Source organism: Rattus norvegicus, chromosome 5 (genome assembly GCF_021556685.1).
Source record: "Rattus norvegicus strain SHRSP/BbbUtx chromosome 5, alternate assembly SHRSP_T2T, whole genome shotgun sequence".
NCBI lineage: Eukaryota > Metazoa > Chordata > Mammalia > Rodentia > Muridae > Rattus > Rattus norvegicus.
Window position 1 is genome coordinate 60803768 of NC_141538.1, and position 4707 is coordinate 60808474.

General features: G+C 41.1%; 1 non-coding gene across 1 annotated transcript; it reads right to left on the reverse strand.

Moving 5' to 3' along the window:
* Nucleotides 1-3647: 3647 nt before the first annotated feature.
* On the reverse strand, nucleotides 3648-3754 carry LOC120103221 (U6 spliceosomal RNA). The gene has a single exon (XR_015621494.1). It is a non-coding gene; the product is annotated as a U6 spliceosomal RNA (small nuclear RNA).
* Between the last annotated feature and the right edge of the window lie 953 nt (nucleotides 3755-4707).

The window sequence follows — 4707 nt, forward strand, 5'->3', positions numbered from 1 at the left end:
ACATTTTACAATATGGTAGAGAAAGGAAGCAAGAAGCAATGTAGGATACTGTGTTCCCAGTATTCAGGACCAAGACTTTGGGATTGAGATGTCTACATCTGGACTCAACACTGGTGATCTGAAATCCATAACCGTACAGTCGAGTGGATATGAACTTGGAGGAAGACATGGGTGTTATTTATACATGAGTCAAGGGCTGTGGAGGTTCTAGACAAACCTACTTTTCTTGTGCCAGGAATCTTGCATAATGCCCATTTCATCATATCAGTTTACTGAAATTAAATTTTGAATACTTCAGAAATGGAGAGTCAATTACTTTGGGACTCAGTTATAAAGCCAGTCTGCTGAAGTCTGATGGGGGAACCTTAGAGAGGTCAGCTCAGGGAGGGTAGGCATATGTACTGGCTGATTTTGTGTGTCGACTTGACACAAGCTGGAGTTATCACAGAGAAAGTAGCCTCAGTTGTGGAAATGCCTCCATGAGACCCAGCTGTAAGACATTTTCTCAATTACTGATCAAGGGCAGAGGGCCCCTTGTGGGTGGTACCGCTCCTGGGCTGGTGGTCCTGGGTTCTATAAGAAAACAAGCTGAGCAAGGTAGGGAAAGCAAGCCAGTAAGTAACATCCCTCCATGGCCTCTGCATCAGATCCTGCTTCCTGACCTGCTTGAGTTCCAGTCCTGACTTCCTCTGGTGATGAACAGCAGTGTGAAAGTGTAAGCTGAATAAATCCTTTCTTCTCCAACTTGCTTCTTGGTCATGATGTTTTGTGTAGGAGTAGAAACCCTGACTAAGCAAGGTCACATTGTCCCACTCCTCAGTTCATAGTCTGGAGCATAATGTGATTAAGTAGAAAGTCTTTAAGTCATCCTTACCCCTGACCCCTTCCAGATGGATGTTTAATTCAATACCTAATACCATATAGCAAATGTGCAAAGCTTGATCTCTCTCTCTCTCTCTCTCTCTCTCTCTCTCTCTCTCTCTCTCTCTCTTATACAACACACACACACACACACACACACACACACACACACATCTCTTCATAACCCAACAAAAAGTTGCCTTTTCTCCTATGGAGAGGTTTGAAATGCCCCGTCTCTACTGGCTGGAGAAAAGGGGAAGGGCCCCAATGCTGCAAAGATAAGGTAGCTATCCAAAAGAACAGAGAGAGCCCTCATCCTGTAGGGACATTTAGAAGATGCCCCTGACACTTAACCTGTCAGTGTAAGCAGAAGTCTGTAGAATTCCACTAAGAGACTGGTGTGGGTGGACACTGGGCAGTACAAATTCGTTGACAGTGCTACTTTCAAAACATCATGGTTACAGAATCAAGAATTAAGTTGTAAAGACACCAGAAAGGGAGGGTGGAGGAGGAACTTTTAACATAAGATGGTACCATAAGTTCTTGTGGGACCAGAGATAATCCCCTAACACAAAAAGGGTAAAGTGACCTATACCTTAGCTACTAAGTCATCACCTAATAAGAAGACACTGAAAATTTAGCCCAGAATTGGCCATCAGTATTTCAGAACACATCAATACTTTATGAAGCTTTAATTAAAGTGTGAGAGCTTAGCCATTTGTAATAAAACTATTTGTAACTTAATAAAAAAATCCAATTAAGCAATTCAGCTGAGTATCACAAGGTGGAGACTCCAGAACACAGTCCATCTCTACCTGTTATAGTTAAGGTGTTGGTGTGCGGTCAGGATGGGCCAAGTTAAATAGGCAATCTCCGGTACAGAATTTCTCCTAATAAAACTGAGTTCTGTTTCTGTGTGGCTAAACAAATATGAAGGCCTGAAAGTCACGGGCAGGCCATTCCCTACGAGGACAGGGTGGATAGCTCAGAAGTGCATATTATTTGCCTGAGGCTTAAGACATAGCCCATCAGATACTCAGAAAGGATTAAGCTTCTGAGCTATTAAGCACTTGTAAGACAATGTAGGGGCCTTGGAGATAGTCCTTAGAGTCAGCAAAGGTGGCTAGATCCAAACCTTATGGGCAAATCCAAACAGAATGGCTGAAATAACAAGAAAGACCACAAGCTCCATTTATTCTCTGCATCTATTTTGGGTAGCTACAACTGGAAGCTGGGTAGAATGTCCCTAGGTGGAATATTTAATTTGTGGTTATCTAAGTTGACCAATAACATTAATTTTAGCCCATTAAATTAATATTTATGGCACGAACTTAACAACAAGCAGAAACTAAACATAGAGGCTGAAAAAATGGCTCAGCTGTTAAGCACTTGCTGTTCTTTGCAGAGGACCGGAGTTCGGTTCTCAGCTCCTACCTCAGGTGATTCTCAACTGCCTTTAACTCCAACATTAAGGATCTAAGACCTGTGTATAACCTTTTTGAGCACCCACATCTCAAAGCACACACACACACACACACACACACACACACACACACACACACACACACACATACACACACACACACACACAAGTGGGGAAGGAGAGAGAGAGGAGAGAAAAAGAGAGAAAATGATAGAGGGAGAGAATTCTTTAATTTAAAACCTAAGCCTAGAATTACAAATGGCCCACCAACTCCGGGGCCTGCCTCTCTAAAGAAATTAAAATAAGCGCTCCCACACCCAGGGGCAGCATTATTGGCAATAGCTGGGCACTGAATCAAGATAAAAAGATGTAAGTGAGCAAACGAAGGAAATGAGAGAAAAATCTATAGTAAGATTCTCCTCAACATGAGATAGAAGTTCAGTGTCCATGTTAACATGGGTGAACCCAGAACATTTGTTAAGTGAAATAAACCAGACTGAGAAAGACAAGCACCATGTGATCTTACTCAAATGTAACGTCTAACAAACCTGGTTTTGTGAACGTGTAGAATGGGGAAACACCAGGACTGAGAGTAGGTTAGAGAATGTTGACCAACGTCACAAAATTCTTTTTTTTTTTTTTTTTTGGTTCTTTTTTTTCGGAGCTGGGGACCGAACCCAGGGCCTTGCGCTTCCTAGGTAAACGCTCTTCCACTGAGCTAAATCCCCAGCCCCTACAAAATTCTTTAGGAGAACAGTTTTCAAGACCCACTATGCAATGAATAATGATGCATACTTCAAGTTTGCTAAAAGAGTATACAAGGTGATATTTGTGTTAACAAACTTGACATAATCATCCTAAAAATACAAATGTATTCTAAAATAAATTTCTCTAGTTGTTACTCAGTGAAAAATTTTAAATTTTCAGTGATTTCAAATGACCGAAATGTTTTCTCATAACTCTTACTTTCTAATTTTAAAAGATTTTGTGCTTTGACGTTGTTTGAGATGGGGGTCTCTGTGTTGGCCAGGTTGGTCTTGAACACCTATGTTCAAGCAATCTTGCTGCCTCAGCCTCAGTAGTTCTGAGACCACAACTGTGCATCACCATACAAACTTCAAGTTTATTTTTTGAGCAAATGGTCAGCTAGTGTATTTAAAAGTTCAGAAAGTGGGAAAGAATGAGTAAGCATATGTAGGTGAGCATTGTCCCTTCCTCAGTGCTCTGAAGGTGCCTATTGTCTGCCTTAGTGACACACAATGCCACTAGTTCTTTATGTGTATACCCTTCTGGAAAGATTTCACAGATACAAAAGCAGTTTGGGCCTATAGGGAAAAAAAGACAATTATTTTCCCCATTTTTCAAAATTATGGATTGTATCACAATTTTATATGTCTTCCCTGCTCAGGGGCTATGCTAAATTTCTTTGCATTGATCTAGTTTTAATATATGTGCTGTTGAAGTCATCACTTTTCCCCATTTTTATACAAATGATTGTACCTTAGTCACTCTTTTCTTGCTGTGATGAATCAGTAGCACCATGGCAACTATTCTGAAAGAAAGCATTTCATTGGGGGTTTGCTTACAATTTCATTATCATCATGGCAGGAAGCATGGCAGTTGGGAGAGAGAGAGAGAGAGAGAGAGAGAGAGAGAGAGAGAGCACACGTCATGTCCTGACATGAGCTTTTGAAATCCCTGACACCCAGGATGCTGGCCTTGAACTCTCAAGCACAATCCTGCCCCAGCCTTCCAAGCTACTGAGACTACAAGCGTAGTCTCACCTCGCCCGGCCAAGTTTTTGAAATCCCAAAGTCCACCTCTAGTGACACACTTCCTCCAACAAGACTACACCTACTCCAACAAGCCCACATCTTTGGATCCTTCTAATTTTTTCAAATAGGTGCTGTCCCTGGTGACTAAGCATTCAAATACATGAGCCTATTGGGACCACTCTTACTCAAACCACTGTGGATGACATGTGTGAAAGAAATCATACATGTAGGAAGGCCTTCACCTTTTCTAAATGCCAGTTAAGAGGCCGGCAACAATCTCTTGTAGGCTCCAGAAAAACTTACTTAGATGAGGTTGTTATTACCATGATTATATTTCACTGACAGTCAGAGACATCATTTTGAATATCTTGTAAAAAAATTTGGGCCATCTCCATAGATAAAGGAGAATGTCTGTAGATGATACCAAAAGAGTGCATAAGAAAGTTGTATTATAATACACCAAAGAATCCAAAGTTCAGAGCAGTTAGTTTGCTAAAATTTTTGCAGTTATTAAACAGTAGGGATGTGATCTGACTCCTGAGTTCACCCTCTACCCTGATTTGGGAAACCTGATGTTTCCTCCTCATCATCTATGAATTACTCTTACTAGATCTTCTTGTGTGGAAAAATATTAGTTCACAATCTCCT